Below are 19,590 nucleotides of genomic sequence, written 5' to 3' on the forward strand. Positions count from 1 at the left end.
TTTGGAAAGCTCAGCAGTGGCCACAGGACTGGAAAAGGTCAGTTTTCATTCCAATCCCAAAGAAAGGCAATGCCAAAGAATGCTCAGACTGCCTCACAATTGCACTCATCTCACACGCTAGTAAAGTAATGCTCAAAATTCTCCAAGCCAGGCTTCAGCAATACGTGAACCATGAACTTCCAGATGTTCAAGCTGGTTTTAGGAAAGGGAGAGGAACCAGAGATCAAATTGCCAACATCTGCTGGATCATTGACAAAGCAAGAGGTTCCAGAAAAACATAGATTTCTGCTTTATTGACTATGCCAAAGCCTTTGACTGTGTGAACCACAATAAACTGTGGAAAATTCTGAAAGAGATGGGAATACCAGACCACCTGACCTGCATCTTGAGAAACCTATATGCAGGTTAGGAAGCAACAGTTAGAACTGGACATGGAACAACTGACTGGTTCCGAATAGGAAAAGTAGTGCGTCAAGGCTGTATATTGTCACCCTACTTATTTAACTTACTTATATGCAGAGTACATCATGAGAAATGCTGGGCTGGAGGAAGCACAAGCTGGAATCAAGATTGCCGGGAGAAATATCAATAACCTCAGATATGCAGATGGCACCACCTTTATGGCAGAAAGTGAAGAGGAACTAAAAAGCCTCTTGATGAAAGTGAGACAGGAGAGTGAACAATTTGGCTTAAAGCTCAACATTCAGAAAACTAAGATCATGGCATCTGGTCCCATCACTTCATGGGAAATAGTTGGGGAGACAGTGGAAACAGTGGCTGACTTTATTTTTCTGGGTTTCAAGATCACTGCAGATGGTGACTGCAGCCATGAAATTAAAAGACACTTACTCCTTGGAAGGAAAGTTATGACCAACCTAGATAGCTTATTAAAAAGCAGAGACATTCCTTGGCTAACAAAGGTCCGTCTAGTCAAGGCTATGGTTTTTCCAGTGGTCATGTATGGTTGTGAGAGTTGGACTGTGAAGAAAGCTGAGTGCCGAAGAATTCATGCTTTTGAACTGTGGTGTTGGAGAAGACTCTTGAGAGTCCCTTGGACTGCAAGGAGATCCAACCAGTCCATCCTAAAGGAGATCAGTCCTGGGTGTTCATTGGAGGGTCTGATGCTGAAGCTGAAACTCCAATACTTTGGCCACCTCATGCGAAGAGCTGACTCATTGGAAAAGACCCTGATGCTGGGAGGAGTTGGGAGCAGGAGGAGAAGGGGATGACAGAAGATGAGATGGCTGGATGGCATCACCGACTCGATGGACATGAGTTTGAGTGAACTCCGGCAGTTGGTGATGGACAGGTAGGCCTGGCATGCTGCGATTCATGGGGTCGCAATGAGTTGGACATGACTGAGCCACTGAACTGAACTGAACTGAAAATTCTCCAATGTTATGACTTGTAATTTCATGCGGCATAAGTTGCCTTGAGATATACCCATTTATATTCTATTTATAATGGTTCTTCCTTGAGGGAGATATACAAACAATCCCCCAATGTCTTTTCTCCATTTTACAGATGTAAAATCTATATCTCAGATAAATGATCTGAACACAGCTGTTCCTTGTAAAGGAAAGTGAGTGAGTTCTTTGATTAGATAGATTTGAGTTCAGTTCTCTACCTTTTCTTTGTTAACTGTGCATGCTTGAAAAACTCACTTAATAATTAGAAACCCTGATTTTCCCAGTTGGGTTTTATTGTATTTATCCCACAGGAATATTATGAGAATTTTTGATAATGTATGTGACATGATTAACACAATAAATGGAAACTGCTGATATTTTTATTATTATAATGTTCATCATCATCATTAGAAGGGTTCAACACCCATTATTCACATTTTCAAAATCCAAAGTTTTGAAAAATTATTTTTCCCAAGATTTTCACAAATTCATTTGATGCAAACCAGCCTTGAAGTGACAGGGGAAGACTTATATAGTACTTATTTTTTTAGTCAGTGTCAGTATTGATAAGATTTTGCTGTGAAGTATTGCTATGCTGCCCCCATGCGTGTTATATAATTATAGTAGCTATGACACATAGTTCCTTTCTGTAGTCTCCAAGACACCTAGCCCAAGCATTTTAGATAAAGACTACAGATCTATATTATTATGATTCCTTTAATAACAGCTTCATTGAGATATAATTCACAGTCATAAAATTTATGATTTTAAGCTGTACCATTCAGTGGTTTTAGCATATTCAGAGTGAGGTGTATGATCATCACTATCTAATTTTAGAATATATTTATCACCTCGAAAAGTACCCTTTATTAGTCATTCCCCATTTCTTCTGCTGTCACCTTCAGCCATGAAAAGTGAAAGTGAAAGTCGCTCAGTTATGTTTGACTCTTTGTGACCCCATGGACTGTATAGTCTATTGAATTTTCCAGGCCAGACTACTGGATTGGGTAGCTGTTCCTTACTCCAGGGGATCTTCCCAACCCAGAGGTTGAACCAAGGTCTGATGCTTTGCGGGCAGATTCTTTACTGGCTGAGTCACCAGGGAAGTCCAGAATACAGGATTGGGTAGCATATCCCTTCTCCCAAGGATCTTCTCTACCCAGGAATTGAACTGGGGTCTCCTGCATTGCAGGCAGATTCTTTACCAGCTGAGCTGCCAGCCTAAGTAACCATTTATCAATCTATTTTCTGTCCCTGTAGATTTTCTCATTCTGAATATTATATATAAAGAGAGCAAACAGGAATGATGCATTAATTGGACTTTTTGTAAATGACTTCTTTCACTTAGCATAAAGTTTTCAAAGTTCATCCATGTTGTACCATGTATCAATATTTCATTACTTCTTTTTATGTTGAATTAATATTGAATTGTATGGTTATACCACATTTTGTTTACCTATTCATCATGGATTGTTTTCACTTTCTGGCTATAGGGATAATGCTTCTATTTACATTTGTGTACACATTTTTATGTGACCATATTTTCATTTCTGTCACATGTATACCTGGAAATGGAATTTCTAGGTCACATGGCCTTTCTGTTTAGGCTTTGAGGAGCTGCCAAACTGCTTTCCCAAATGGCTGCACCATTTTGCTTTCCTACCAGCAATATATGAAGGTTCTAGTTTCTCCACATCCACATCAATATTCCTTATTGTTTGTCTTTTGGTATAGCCATCCTTCTTCTTATTGTTCAGTCTGTAAGTCGTGTTTGGCTTTTTGCAGTTCTATGAACTGCAGCATGCCAGGCTTCCCTGTCCTTCACTGTCCCCCAGAGTTTGCTCAAATACATCTGTTGAGTCAATGATGCCAGCCCAACCATCTCATCCTCTGTTGCCCCCTTCTCCTACCTTCAGTCTTTCCTGGCATCAGGATCTTTTCCGGTGAGTTGGGTCTTTGCATCAGGTGGCCAAGGTATTGGAGCTTGAGCTTCAGTAGCAGTCCTTCCAGTGAATACTCAGGACTGATTTCCTTTAGGATTGACTGGTTTGATCTACTTGCTGTCCAAGGGACTCTCAAGAGTCTTCTCCAGCACAATACTGGAAAAACTATAGCCTTGACTACACGAAGCTTTGTCAGCAAAGTAATGTCTCTACTTTTTAATATGCTGTCTAGGTTTGTCATTGCTTTCCTTCCAAGGAGCAAGCATCTTTTAATTACATGGGTGCAGTTACTGTCCACAGTGATTTTGGAGACCCCCAAAATAAAAATCTTTCACTATTTCTACTTTTTTCCCACCTATTTGCCGTGATGTCCTGGGACCAGATGCCATGATCTTCATTTTCTGAATGTTGAGTTCTAAGCCAGCTTTTTCACTGTCCTCTTTCACCCTCGTCAAGAGGCTTTTTTTTTTCTTCTTCACTGTCTGCACTTAGAGTGATATCATCTGTGTATGTGAGGTTGTTGATATTTCTCCCAGCAATCTTAATTCCAACTTGTAAGTCATCCAGCCTGACATTTTGCATGATGTACACTGCCTATAAGTTAAATAAGCAGGGTGACAATATATAGCCTTTACCTACTCTTTCCCAATTTTAAACCAGTTCATTGTTCCATTTCTGGTTCTAACTGTTGCTTCTTGCCCTGCATATAGGCTTCTTAGCAGACAAGTAAGGTGATCTAGAATTCCCATATGTTGAAGAATTTTCCATAGTTTGTTGTGATCCAACAGTCAAAGGCTTTAGCATAGTCAGTAGAAGTAGAAGTCATAGAAGTCATAGAAGTAGAAGGTGTTTTTCTGAACTGTGATCCAATGTCTTTTTGAATTAGTGTTTATACCCTTCAGAAAAATACCAGGAAATAGAATTAATAGATTATATAGTAGTTCTATTTGTAATTCTTTTAGGAACCTCCATTCTGTTTTCATAGTGGCTATACCAACTTACATTCTCAGCAACAGTTCCCTCTGTTCCTTTTTCTCTACATTCTTGCCAACCCTTGTTAATTTTTGTCTTTTTGATCATAACCATTCTGACAAGTATGAACTAATATCTCGTCTCCCTGATGATTAATGATTTTGAGCATCTTTTAGTATGCCTGTTGGCCATCTATATATCATTGGAAAAATGTCTGTTCAAGTCTTTTGTGCATTTTGTATTTGGGTGTTTTTTTTTTGTAAAAGCTGAGTTGTATGCATCTTTGTTATACTTTGAATATTGACTCTGTATCAGATCTGTCATTTGCAAATATCTTCTCCCATTCAGTGGGCAGCATTTTCATTTTGCCATAGTTTCTTTAACTGTGCAAAAGCTTTCTCATTTAGTGTAGTCCTATTTGTTTATTTTTGCTTCTATCTTCCATGCCTGGGGCGGCAGATCCAAAAAAATATTGCTGAGACTAATGTTAAAGAGCATATTATGTTTTCTTCTAGGAGTTTTATGGTTTCATGGCTTACATTTAAGTCTTTAATCCATTCAGTTTATTTTTGTATATTATGTGAAAAAGTAGTGCAACATGAGTCATTCACATGTAACCGTCCAGTTTACCCAACACCATTTATTGAAGAGGTTGTCTTTTCCCTATTTCATAGTCTTACTTCCTTTTTTGTAGATTAATTGATCATGAAAGTGTACGTTTCTTTCTGGACTCAGTTCTATTCCATTGTTTTCTGTCTTTTTGTGCCACTATCATACTGTTTTGATTACCGTAGCTTTGTAGTGTAGTTTGAAGTAAGGGAGGTAGATGTCTCCATCTTTGCTCTTCTTTCTCAATATTGCTTTGACTCTTCAGGGTCTTTTTGTGTTTTCATACAAATTTTATAGTTATTTGTTCTGGTTTGGTAAATAACCCTTTGGGATTTGATGGGAATTGCTTAAGTCTATTGATTTCCTTGAATAATAGGAACATTTTAACGATAATCTTTCAGTCCATGAGTGCAGTATATTTTTCAATTATTTGTGTGGCTTCAGTTTCTTTCATCAGTGTCATAGTTTTCTGAGTACAGGTCTTTTGCATCCTTGGTTAGATTTATTTCTAGGTATTTTATTCTTTTTAATGCAATTATAGATGGAATTGTTTTCTTAATTTCTCTGATAGTTCATTGCTAGTGTATAGAAATGCAACAATTTATATATATTACCATTTTGCATTCATTGAGGAGTCCTAACCATGGAGTCCTAACAGTTTTGTGGTTATATCTTTAGAATTTTCTATATATTTGTATATGTATATAAATTATATGGGTTTCCCTGGTAGCTCAGCTGGTAAAGAATCCACCTGCAATGCAAGAGACTCCTGTTCAAATCCTGGTTCAGGAAGATCCTTTGGAGAAGGAATACCCAATCCAGTATTCTTGGGCTTTCTTGGTGGTTTGAATGTAAAGAATCTGCCTGCAATGTGGGAGACCGGGGTTTGATCCCTTGGTTGGGAAGATCCACTGGAGGAGGACATGACAGTCCACTCCAGTATTCTTGCCTGGAGAATCCCCATGGTCAGAGGAGCCTGGAGGGCTGCAGTCCATGGGGTTGCAAAGAGTCGGACGTGACTGAGCAACTAAGCACAGCACAGCATAAATTATATAGTGTATACGTATTTTACATATATATGCATATATATAGTATGCACACACGTATATATATTCATGTCATCTCTAAATCGTGAATTTTGTCTCCTCTTTTCCAGTTTGGATTTCTCATTTCTTTTTCTTGTTCGATTGCTGTGTATATGACTTTTAATCCTATGTTGAATAAAAGTGGCAAGTGTGGGTATCCTTATATTGTTACTGATCTTAGAGGAAATGCTTTCTTCTTTTCACCATTGAGTGTAATGTTGGCTATGGGTTTGTTTTACATGGTCTTTATTATGTTGAGGTACATTCCATCTATACTCACTTTGTTGAGAGTTTTTATCATAAACAGATATTGAAATCTATTAAACTCTTTTCTACATCTGTTGATTATATTAAATATTTGATTTGATTTGTTAATATTTTGTTGAGGATTTTTGCATATAAGTTTATTAGTGTTATTGGCCTATGATTTTCTTTGTGGTCTCTTTTTTTGGTTTGGTATTCAATGTGCTGTTGGCCTTATAGAATGAGTTTAGAAATGGTCCTTCCTCTTCAATTTTTGGATTAGTTTGAGAAGAATAGATGTTTACTCTTTAAATGTTTGGTAAAATTCTATGATGCCATCTATGCCTGGACTTTGTTGAGAGTATTAATTTTTTAATAATTACTGATTAAATTTTATTACTCTTAATTTTTCCTCTTCATATTTTCTAATGCTTCCTGAGTCAGTCTTGGGAAATGCTATATCTTTAGAAATTGATCCATTTCTTCTAGGTTTTCCATTTTGTTGGCACATAATGGCTTGTGGTAATCTCTTATGAGCCTTTTATTGGCACGTAATAGCTTATAGTAATCTCTTATGGGCCAACTGTGGTATCAGGTGTAATGTCTCCTTTTTCATTTTGATTTAATGTTTTGAGCCCTCTCTGTCTTTCTTGATGAGTCTGGCTAGACAGTCATCTGTTTTGTGTGTCTTTTCCAAAAACCAACTCTTAGCTTGACTGAACTTTTCCCTCGCTCCCTCTCACGCCTTTTTTGTCTCTGTTTATTTCTGTTCTGGTATCTTTTATTTCTTTCCTTCTAGTAACTTTGGATTTTGTTAGTTCTTTATTTTCTATTCTTTTAGGTGTAAGATCAGATTGTTTATTTCATATTTTTTGTTTCCTGAAACAAAACAGGCTCTTATCACTGTAAATTTCCATCTTAGAACTAATTTTTCTGCATTTCAAAGATTTTGGGTTGTTGTGCTTTAATTTTCACTTATCTCCAGGTGTTTTTTTACTTCATTTAATTTTGGTCTGTTCCTCTTTTGGTTGTTTAACTAGCATATTGTTTAGCTTCCACGTGTTTGCATTTTCTGTAGTTTTTTTTTTTTTTTTTCTTCTTGTAATTGATTTCTGGTCTCATAGCATTTTGGTAAGAAAAAACTGCTTGATATATTTTCAGTCTTCTTAAATTTATTAAGGTGTATTTTGTGGCCTAGCATGTGATCTATCATGGAGAATGTCCCATGTGCACTTGAAAAAATTATGTATTGTGATATTTTGAGATGGAATATTTCATGTGTATCTACTAATTCCATCTGCTCTAATATGCCATTTAAGGCCAGTGTTTGCTCATTAATTTTCTGTCTAGATGATTTGTCCATTGATGTAAATGTGGTGGTAAAATCCTTTACTACTATTGTATTACTGTGTTTCTCCTTTTATATTGGCTAATATTTGCTTCATTTAGGTACTCCCATACTGTATGCATTTATATTTACAATTATTATATTCTCTTGTTGGATTGATCCCATTATCATTATGTCATGACACTCTTCATCTGTTGTTATAGTTTTTGTTCTAAAAATATTTCATCTGTCCATGCTATGCCAGCCTTTTTTGTTTCAATTTTCATGAGCACTTTTTTTCATTTCCTTACATTGAGTCTGTGTGTGTCTTTAGATATGTAATGAATCTTTTGTAAAAAGCACATATATGGGTCTTAATTTTTTAATCCATTCAGTGACTGAATGCCTTTTCATTGGAACATTAAGTTCATTTAAGCTTAAAGTAATTATTTGATAGGTATGTACTTATTGTCACTTGATTAGTTGCTTTTGGGTTTTTTTCTGTAGCTCTTTATTCTTTCTTTGTTCTTTTCCTTCCACTTTGATTCGATGACTATTTTGGTGTTGTTTAGATTCTCTTTTTTTGCAGTTTTGTGTGTGTATTTTAGGTTTTTGATTTGTGGTTACTGTGTGGTTCATATATAACAACCTATGTATGTATGTATACACATATGTGTATGTGTGTGTGTGTGTGTGTGTGATTATTTTAAGTTTATGATCTATTTAGTTTGAAGGCATTCTGACCACCTTATATTTTTATTCCCCCACTGCTACATTTGATGTTTATATTTTTGTGTCCCTTAACTATTTATTGTGGATATAGATGATTTTACTACTTTTGTCTTTTAATATTCCTACTAGTTTTATAAGTAGGTGATTTATTGCCTTTGCTGTATGTTTACCTTTATCAGCGAGATTTTTTTTTGCATTTCATAGTTTTCATATTTCTAATGTGGCCTTTTCTTCTTAGAGGAGTCCCTTTAATATATCTTTTAGACTGAGTTTGGTGGTGTTGAATTCAGCTTTTGCTTGTCTGTAAAACTTTTGGTTTTGCTAAGAAATCTGAATAAAAGCCGTGTCAGGGAAAGTATTTTTGGTTGTAGGTTTTTCCCTTTCATCATTATATATATTATGCCACTACTTTCTCATCTGCAGAGTTTCTGCTAAAAATCAGCTGATATGGGAGTTTCCTCAAACTTAACTTGCTGCTTTTAATAGCCTTAGCAAAGCTCCTTTGTATAACTTGTTGCTTTTAACTAACTGCTTTTAATATCCTCTTGTTATCTTTAATTTTTGCCATTTTATTTATAAAGTGTTTTGGAATGAACCTTTTTGTGTTCATCTTGTTTTGGAATCTCTGTGCTTCCTGGACTTGGATGTCTGCTTCCTTCCCCTGGTTAGAGACATTTTCAGGTATTATTTCTGTTCCTTCCTGTCTTTCTTCTGAGACTCCTATAATGTGGATGTTAGTTTCCTTGATATTGTCCAAGAGAACTGTTAAACTATCCTAATTTTTTTTTAATTCTTTTTTTTTCTTTTCCATTCAGCTTGGTTAATTTCCACTGGTCTATCTTCCAGATGGCTTATCTGTTCCTCTGTATCTAGTTTACTATTGATTTCTGCTAGTAAATTTTTTATTGCAGTTATTGTAATTTTTTCTCCATTTGGGTCTTCTTTATATTTTCTAGTTCTTTGTTGAAATTCACACTGTATTCATCCAGTCTCCTGAATTTGATGAGCATCTTTATGATTATTACCTTGAACTCTTTATTGGGTAGATTGCTTATGTCACCTTTGTTTGGGTCTTTTTCTGAGATATGACCTGTTCCTTCATTTAAGACATATTTCTCTGTCACCTCACTTTGCCCAGTTCTCTGTGTTTATTTGGCTTTATTAGGTCGGTCAGTTACATTTCTTATTCTTGAAGTGGCCTTGTGTAATAGACCTCTTGGGTGGCCCAGTGGCGTCCTCTACTCTGGTCACCAGAACCACATGTTCTGAGAGTGTCCCCTACATGGACTGCACGTGCTGTCTGTTGTGGCAGGGCCAACTGCCGTGTTTGTGCTGGTAGGCGAGGCTGGCCCCAGCCTGGCTGACTGTGAAGTCATGTGTTGTATGTTGGCTGTAGACCTAGGGGTAGAATGAGCTTCCCGTGCAGTTGGTTGTACAGCCTGGGGAAACAGGACTGCTTCCCACCTGTTGTTGGGTGGGGCTGGGTCCTAACATGACTGTCTGCATGGTCCGGGGGGATACTCGGTTGGTACTTATTGCTAGACAAAGGAGCCAAGTCTTTGGGTGGGGAGCCTGGTGGGCTGCTGTCTATGGGGTCGCACAGAGCCGGGCATGACTGAAGCGACTTAGCAGCAGCAGCAGCAGCTACACATTCCAGGGAGGTATGGGCCTGTTGCTGTCCCACTAATGGCTTGAGGCAAGAATCCAAAATGAGAATTGACAATGCTGACGTTATTGCCATAGAATGAGCTCCCAGAAACGCTTGTTGCCAGATTCTCTGTCCCTTTGGGGAGTCCCAGTTGCTTCCTGCCTCTCTGGGAGGCTCTCTGAGGTCAGCAAGTGGATCTGACCAGGCTCCTCTCAGACTGTTGCCTCTGTGCTGGGAGGCAAAGCTTGTGAGGTTTTGGGCATGCCCTTTGAGAGCAGAGAGTCTATTTCCTGTAGCTCTCTGGTTTTCCCAAACACAAGACTTTCTGGTTTTCAAAGCCAAGTGTTCTGAGGGTTTGTCTTCCTGGTGCAGGACCCCCAGGCTAGGGAGCTTAGTGTGGGGCTCAGACCGCTTAGTCCTTGGGGAGGAACTCTTAAGATTTTGATATTATTTTCATTTGTGGTTTGACAACTTGGGGAAGTGGATTCTGACTATATGGCATCTCTCCCTCTCATATTCATCTCCTTGTTTTCCCTTCTTTATGTGTTTAGTTGTAGAAGATTCTATATGCTAGTCTTAATGTTGTTTTCATGGAGAATTGTTCTGTAAGTAGGTGTAATTTTAGTGTATCTGTTTGGGAGGAGGTGTGCTCATGGTCTTCCTACTCCATCATCTTGGCCACCTCTGCAAGATATTTTTAATTATGTGACTATAATTAGTAAAAATTGTATTCTCAAATACTTATAGTTACATTTTGAGCTGCTTATTATTATTATATAGCAGTTTGGAACCACTTAAATTTGACATTCTTATTTATGTGAGAACAATTGGAACATAAAGCTAGATAAAAGTTCAGTTCCTGGAACATAGTAAATATTTAGTAAATATTTTTTTGAACAAAATGAATAAACCATACATTTTTTATTTTCTTCTTACTTTTTAATGAAAATTTGGCTTAGAAAGTAACATGCATGTAACAAATTATGGTTGAATAAATATAATTATATTTATAGATCAACTCTATAAATTGCACTAATGGAAAATAAAATTCAAATCAGTCTCTATATTCATATTTAAGTCTAAAATATAGTGGAAACATCTCTTACTGCTTTACAGACAATCACTATACAATGAATCATTCTTAAAGTGTGATCTGCAGAAGTAATGTTACTGTTGATTACTAGTGAAAGAGGGTGTTTACTTAAATAAGTTTGGGACACCTCGGTTCAAATAAATTTCAGTAGGCTTTTCTGTTACAGGACTTCTCAGAGCCTTTTAATGAAATTGTATCTTGTGTAAAGGGGGAATAGAACGCAGTGTTTTTCAAGTATATATTGGCATAGAAACTTAATTTGAATGAACATATAATAGAGTTAGCAAACCATGAACTACAACATGGAAAATGCTACTACAGTGATTTTATTTTGCATACACTAAGGACCTGGAGATCATCCATTTAATATATCCATATACTCTATTTGAATTCCAGTAAGAAAAAGCTGTCAGAATATTATTATTGGTGGAATTGAATTTGCCAGGAATGAGAGCACAGCTTCCTCAGTAGAGATCTTGCCTTTGGAAACATCTCACCTCTTGGCAGCTCTCCAGAGTTCAGACTTGGCAGCCTCAAGGACAAAGCTCAAGGTGTGTTTATTTGATTTAACATTTGGCAAAAGGTGTTTTGACTTGTGGTTTGTTTTCTTTCACTTTGTTTTTCTTGTTTTTGTTTGCTTTTGGCAATGAACTTGGGTTTGGAATTTGTTCTTTCTTATGGGAGGCAGGATTATGATGGGGAAATGTTTTTACTTGAATTTATTTTGTGATTTTGGACAAATCCAAAAAAACAGAGTGAGATCTATAAAACTATAAACCTTTATCTGATTAATTTGTTAAATCATTTATTATTAATTGCCTATAAGAATTTGTTGCCACATTAAAATATTTGATCTCTCTTGATATTTGGTACACTATGATATTTTGGTACATTACTGTATTTTGAGAATTATACATTGGTTAAAATCAGTGTTCCTGCATAATAAGTGATTAAGTTCATAGAACAAATTAAGATAATAAAATATCTATTATTCAACATTATTTTAAATCTTTCTTGATTAATTGGTACGTTGATGTCTCATAAATTTTGTGGAGAGAAGAAATTTGTCATAAAATGGAAGAAAATGGGCCCCTATTATATATGTGACCTTATCTTCTACCCTCTTCTTCTACCCCTCATTCTAATCAGAACTCTTTAGTGGTTCCCCATATATTTGTGGTGTAAACTCCAGGGCACAAAGGAAGTAGGACACTTTTTATACTTGCAGGAGATGGGACACTTCTTACACTCAGATCAAAGTACTGACATGATCAGTGTTTGCATCTGAGCACACGTATACGAATTTTTGTCTGTTTGGTGTATGTGTAAATGTGTGTTTTGGTGTGTGTGAGAGAGTGAGAGTGAACTTGCAAAGTCAGTTGACCTTACCTAAAGATCTATATTTTTGTGATTTGGGAAACAAATTCATGTGGCCAGACTGAGATGAAGATGTGTTTCAGGAGAAACACAACCTGGAGTTGCTACTGAATCAAACAGGAGATGAGATCAATTTGGGACTGAGAGGTTGCTGGGCAGTGTTCTGTACTTGTACAAAATCAGGTTACACATTTTACTGTAAAAATTGCTTTGAGAGGTTCAATTGCTTTTTTTCTTTAAATTGTTCAGAGTTCAGTGAATTTTGTGTATTTTCATTAAAAGGGTCCATGATATATAATCTCTTCCCTGCTCCCAAATTTTGGTTAAAATAATAAAGACCCAATAGTAGGGGAAAAATTTCTAAAATTAGTGAGGTAGTTATCAAGTGCTTTTATAAAATCATTTTTATGATGGACCTTGAAATAAATAGTATGTTGTAGTGAAGTTAATTTTCAGAAATAGAGAAGTGATTTGAATATTATTATATTTTTCTTAAGGGTTTTTTTGGAAAACATTGGAATGGACTGTAATTTAAAGGATATCCTAAAATTGTATTCCCTACTCAGCATTATATGTTAGAGCTAGGGTCATTTTTAACATTTGGAATGCTAAATTTGATACTGCATATTCAAGTTTTGATCATTGATGGAACCAGTTTTATCTAATGTCTGATTACCACCGCTCTAGTAAAAAGAACCATACTGACCTACCTAATGCAAGTGTGAATATAAGAGAAATTGTGATATATAGACTTAGAAATAGCATCAAGGGTTTACAACTCCTGAACTCCTGAGCAAGGAATAACAGAATTAGTGCAAGTGTTGAACTGAGTGGATTCTTTTCTTAGACTGGAGAATAAATTGAGATTTCTGACAAAGATTAAATTGTTAGTTTAAAAAATGGGACCAGTGTTCAAGATTTTTGTTGTTGTTCAGAAGCCTTCCATTTTAGAAAGTATTTTAGAATGCTCCTTATGTACATAAACTGCAAGCATATAAGTGATAATCTATTCATCCAAAGTTTTCAACACATTAAGAAGAAGACCGTATATATAATTTGCTGTTTTGAATTATCCAAAGATACTTTTGCTGAAGCCAATTAGCTGATGATAGAAGATGGTTAGGAGACCACATGATAGCAGAAAGGGTACTATTTATATGTAATTGAGTTACACATAGATATTATGAGACCATCCTTTTCTTTTTTTTTCTTTATATATCTGAGTGACTTTTTACATGAATGTAAGGTCTTCAAGTTCAGATTAGTTTTTTCTTTTAAAAGGCTTATTTGGAGTGTATGGTGACTCCACAGTGAGTAAGTGATTAAGTCAGTGTGATGGAATGATGCTGACAACATTTATCCAGCTCGCACTGTGTGGGGAGCACCATGTTCAGTACTTTAAATGAACTAGCAGTTTAATTTAACACTTACAGCAGCCACATGAGATAGGAGTTCTCACTGTACTGATTTGAAAAATGGTAAATGAGCTTAGCTTAGTAAACAACTAAAAAGTGACAGAACCAGAAAGGAAATAAGTGAAAGCAAGGAAGAGTTAACCCATACTTTATCAGACTTATCTCCTTATAAAAGAGAACTTATAGTAATATTTTAAAATTCAAAGCTTTTAAAATCAAGTTTATAATAATTAAGCATAAAATGTGGATGTTTTAAGTTAGCGTAATAGTTCTGGAAAATATCTGTTCAAGAATGTACTGAGTATCCAGTGTTCTAATTTATTTGAGATTTTTTTAGTATACAAACAATTGTACAAACATTCTACTGAAGGGAAATCATAAAATAAAAAATGGACTAATATGAAAAGAGCTTTTTAACCTTTTAAAAGTAACAATTGATAGGTCTAAGGTAAAATAACTTTCCTGTTGCAACACTGATCATCTAATTGTTCATATTTTGTCATGCTTGCGTCAAATCATGAAGAAATGAAATATTGATTGCTATAATATGGTTATTTATTTTAAATATTATTGACCATGACTTTGAAGAAATCTCTTCTCTCCTCACTTCTTATATACTGAAGATGCAGCATTCCAAGAAAGCAATTAAATGTCATTTGTAAAAGAACTTTATTTTCTATAATTACAGACCCAGGTGGTCTGTGGCTTAAACAGAATGACAGTGAGAAGTCTTAGGACATGTTTTTCCTATGAAGGACACATTTAAGTGCATTTTAGCATCAAAATAGCTATAAATGCTCATGATTAAAGATTCAATCTTCTTTTTGTTTGCAGTATATAGGGGCGTGTTTATGTGTGTATAGAAAAAAAGAGGAAGGGAAGAATAAATGTGAAAATGAGAATGAATTATCCCCAGGCTCCCTAGGTGTGTTGTTTTTAGTAGCTTTTCAGAATCCTACCACTGTAATTCAGGGAATTGACTAAACATTGACATTATCATTAAAATACAAGATACCATTTTTTTCTGTTCTCTTTTTCCTCTATTTTCTCTCAAGTGGTCTCATATTACTGTAGTGGATATTCTTTTATGTAGATGTCTCTACTATACCACTCTAAATGTCTCTGCTTGGTAGATCGTCTTGCATCTATTCTTGTGAATGCTTTAAGGAGTTAAAAAATGGATATGGTTTATGAACTTCATTATTGAAGATATAATAATGTGGTACAGTGAAAAATTGAAGTGTTCAATCACAAGGTCATTAACAAAGAATGAAAAATAATTAAGGGCAAAAGATGAAGGGAGATTTTAAGGTAAATTTGAAATTCAAGCATGAAAACACCACTGTGTTGAGAGAGGCATAGGAGAGATTTTTGCAGAGGATAGAACCTGTATTGAAAGTCTGGTTCTGTAGTAACTAGACTTTTGTACTGAAACAGATAACATGTAAGTCTTTGGAACAGGTTATAAAAAAATTTTGGAAAAGGGTAGCACAAGTGACAAATGTATTATAGTTAAAAAATAAACGGTAAGGGAATATGATTCATCAAAGAGAAATTTGGGCCAGAGATTGTGATTATGGTCAATAATGTGAAAAAGTTGAACAATTATTTTTTACTTTGGGCTTCCCTGGTAGCTGCTCAGCTGGTAAAGAATCTGCCTGCAGTGCAGGAGACTCTGGTTCAATTCCTGGGTTGAACAGTTGAAAAATTATATTTTTTCTTTATTAATGGCTTCATGCAGTTTATTAGTGCACTCAGTTGTTTACTTTCATAAAATCCCATTTTCTAAAATGAACCGAAAAGGGCAAGTTTAAAGACAGGGGCCCAGAAGAGTTCACAGCCTTTTTATGACATTTATTTCTAAATGCCTAATTTGAAAGAGAATGTCCTGGTTTTCGATTTTCATTTTTTTTTCTTTTTAACTTTTAGAAAGAGGCAGATGGTATGAAAACTGGACTCCCTTATTTAAAGGGAATGTTGATATTTATAACCAAGCTTATCTCCAGCAAGATTTGTTTTTTGCAGCTGTTCCAGGTTGAAAAAAAAAATATTAAAGTCCTGGCTTGTTTTTCTTTCCATATTTGGGGTGGGGGGGAGGAATCTTCAGAATGTGAAAAAGTGATGTTTGATTTTAAACATGAATGCAATGTAAACTGTGATTTTTTTGCTTCTATATGTGAATTTTCTGTTTGTATGCTGTGATGATATTACTCTTTTTGTTTCACTAATCTATTTCCTAGATACATCACACTTGGGAAATAATTTACTCATCATTTTCCTATCATCAAAGTATTCTAGGAAATGTAGTAGATTTTCACTGAGTTAGCCTTTATTGTGAAACTATTTTCTGACTTTTCATTTTGATATTAGTCATTTTCTTTCTTCCCAGAGTGAGTATATTTTTCACTGGGAAATAAATGTTTTCTGTCCCTTTTTTATAGTTATGTTATTTTTTATAAGTTGTGATATTCTTTCTTATTCTATTCTTTGCTTCTCTATTTTCAGTTGTAAATGCTGCTATTGCTCTGAACATATATATCTTAGCAATTTCCTTTTATAATTTCATTGTATTAATTGTATACAATGATACAAAATTAATTGTATTTTATACTCTAAACTTAATACATGGAACTGTCTCTTTGGGAACATGATAACGCTGGAATGAATATCTAAGTTCAGTTCAGTCACTTAGTCGTGTCTGACTCTTTGTGACCTCATGGACTGCAGCACTCCAGGCTTCTCTGTCCATCACCAAATCCCGGAGCTTACACAAACTCATGTCCATCGAGTCGGTGATGCCATCCAACCATCTCATCCTCTGTCAGCCCCTTCTCCTCCTGCCTTCAATCTTTCCCAGCATCAGGGTCTTTTCAAATGAGTCAGTTCTTCGCATCAGGTGGCCAAAGAATTGGAGTTTCAGCTTCAGCATCAGTCCTTCCAATGAATATTCAGGACTGACTTCCTTTAGGATGGACTGATTGGATCTCCTTGCAGTCCATGGGACTCTCAAGACTCTTCTCCAACACCACAGGTCAAAAGCATCAATTCTTTGGTGCTTAGCTTTCTTTTTGTTTTTGTTTTTCCATTTATTTTTATTAGTTGGAGGCTAATTGCTTTACAGTATTGTAGTGGTTTTTGCCATACACTGACATGAATCAGGCATGGATTTACATGTGTTCCCCATCCTGAACCCCCCTCCCACCTCCCTCCCCATCCCATCCTTCTGGGTCTTCCCAGTGCGCCAGCCCATGCTCAGCTTTCTTTATAGTCCAACTCTCACATCCATACATGACTACTGGAAAAACCATAGGTTTGACTAGATGGACCTTTGTTGGCAAAGTAATGTCTCTGCTTTTTAATATGCTGTCTAGGTGAATATCTAAACTTAAACACAAACATAATCTTTGTTAATATGTATTATGATTATGTACCTACATATACAGTTTTCCATAATAAAGGATATTTTATCATTAGATATATTAATTTATTGTGAATAAATGTGATTATTAATATAAGTGGAGATAAATTACATAACTTGCTTGTCAAATTGGAGCAAGCCCCACTGTTTACATACAGATAACTTCCTGAGTATAAAATATTATGTAAATTATGATTATGTCAGGTATATATTTTTCCTTTTCAATAATTAAAACTAAAACATTTATTTAAAAGTTTTTGTCTAAAAAAAAAAGTTTTTGTCTGTCAACACTTACAGTTAATCTATTTGATTTAGTATTATGAACACCAGCATATTTCTTAAATTTATAAAAGCCCAACCATTACTAGTGGGCTTCTCTGAAAGCTTAGCTGGTTAAGAATCCGCATGTAATGCAGGAGACCCCGGTTTGATTGTTGGATCAGGAAGATCCTCTGGAGAAGAAATAGGCTACCCGCTCCAGTATTCTTGGGCTTCTCTTATGGCTCAGCTGGTAAGGAATCTGTCTGCAATGCGGGAGACCTGGGTTCAATCCCTGGGTTGGGAAGATCCCCTGGAGAAGGGAAAGGCTACCCACTCCATATTCTGGCCTGGAGAATTCCATGGACAGTCCATAGGGTCACAAAGATTTGGACACAACTGAGCGAGTTTCACTTTCAACCATTACTAGTAGCAAGCAGTTTATTTCCAGGGAGTCTCTGGCTGTTTTCTGAATAAACCCCTTAAATATCAATCTTTGATTCATTAAGTAATCACTTTCTGTCTTTAATTGCATAGAATGTGTGTCAGTTCAGGTTATTCCACACCTCCTTTTGTTCTTCCTTTATTCTTTCTTTTTTACTCTCGATTGGTTCCTTTCCTTTTCTTTCACTGGAGTGTAGTTGCTTTACAATGCCGTCCTAGTGCCTCTGCACAAGGAATGCATCAGCTGTAGCATACTTGTGCCCGCGGCCACGTGGACCTCCCTCCCAGCCCAGCCCGCATTCCACCCGTCTGGGTTGCCACAGTCACCCCGCTGAGATTCCCGTGCTACGATAACCAGAGTTAAATGTGCTAAGTGAAGAATATATGGACTATTTGTTGGCGTATCACCTCTACCTATCTTTGTGTAAGGATTCACTCTAGTTGTTCAGTCACTCAGTCATGTCCGACTCTTTGTGACCCTGACGGGTTGCAGCATGCCAAGCTTCCCTGTCCTTTACTATTTCCCTGAGTGTGCTCAAACTCATGTCCACTGAGTCAGTGATTCCATCCAACCATGTCAGCTTCTGTTGCCCCCATCTCATTCTTCCCTTCATCGTTCCCAGCATCAAGGTCTTTTCCAGTGAGCTGGCTCTTTGCATCAGGTGGCCAAAGTATTAGAGCTTCAGCATCAGTCCTTCCAATGAATATTCAGTGTTGATTTCCTTTAGAATTGACTGATTTGATCTCCTTGCTGCCCAAGGGACTCTCAAGAGTCTTCTCCAGCACCACAGTTCAAAAGCATCAATTTTTTGGTGCTCGGCCTTCTTTATGGTCCAACTCTCATATTCATACATGCCTACTGGGAAAACTATAGCTTTGACTCTATGGATCTTTGTCTGTAAAGTGATGTCTCTGCTTTTTTTTTTTCCCTTTTTTTTGCCACTTTATTTTTTAATTGAAGGATAATTGCTGTATGGAATTTTGTGGTTTTCTGTCAAACATCAACAAGAATCAGCCGTAGGTACACACCAGTGTTCCCTCCCTCTTAAACCTCCCTTCCAACTCCCTCCCCATCTCACCCTTCTAGATTGTCACGAGCCCCTGTTTGAGTTCCCTGAGTCATACAGAAAATTCCATTGGCTATCTAATGTTTTCCATATGGTATTGTCAGTTTAATGTACTGTCCAGGTTTGTCATAGCTTTTCTTCCTCATAGCGAGCGTCTTTCAATTCCATTGATTCAGTCATCATCCATAGTGATTTTAGAGCCCATGAAAATAAAAGTCTGCTAGTATTTCCACCTTTTCTCTATCTGTTTGCCATGAAGTGATGGGACTGGATGCCAGGATCTTAGTTTTTTGAGTGTTGAGTTTTAAGCAAGGTTTTTCACTCTCCTTTTTCACCTTCATCAAGGAGCTTTAGTTCCTCTTTGCTTTCTGTGATTAAAATGGTATCATCTGCCTATCTGAGGTTGTTGATATTTCTCCTGGCAATCTTGATTCCAATTTGTGATTCATCCAGCCCAGCTTTTCACATGATGTGCTCTGCATAGAAGTTAAATAAGCAGAATGACAATATACAGACTTGATGTATTCCTTTCCCAATTTTAAACCCATCT

The 19,590-nt window shown here is 36.3% G+C and overlaps 1 protein-coding gene across 5 annotated transcripts in view; it reads left to right on the forward strand.

Moving 5' to 3' along the window:
• Positions 1–19,590, forward strand: part of TRIQK (triple QxxK/R motif containing) — a 101,907-nt gene that overhangs the window by 11,707 nt on the left and 70,610 nt on the right. For 4 of the 5 annotated variants that reach the window (XM_061123804.1, XM_061123805.1, XM_061123802.1 and 1 more), the window contains exon 2: positions 11,458–11,612. The exons of the other annotated variant lie outside the window; for it this stretch is intronic. The gene's annotated coding sequence lies outside the window, so the exon portion shown is untranslated. The remainder of the gene's footprint in view (positions 1–11,457; positions 11,613–19,590) is intronic. 5 annotated transcript variants of the gene reach the window in all.

The sequence above is a fragment of the Dama dama genome, chromosome 21, assembly GCF_033118175.1.
Source record: "Dama dama isolate Ldn47 chromosome 21, ASM3311817v1, whole genome shotgun sequence".
NCBI classification, from domain to species: domain Eukaryota; kingdom Metazoa; phylum Chordata; class Mammalia; order Artiodactyla; family Cervidae; genus Dama; species Dama dama.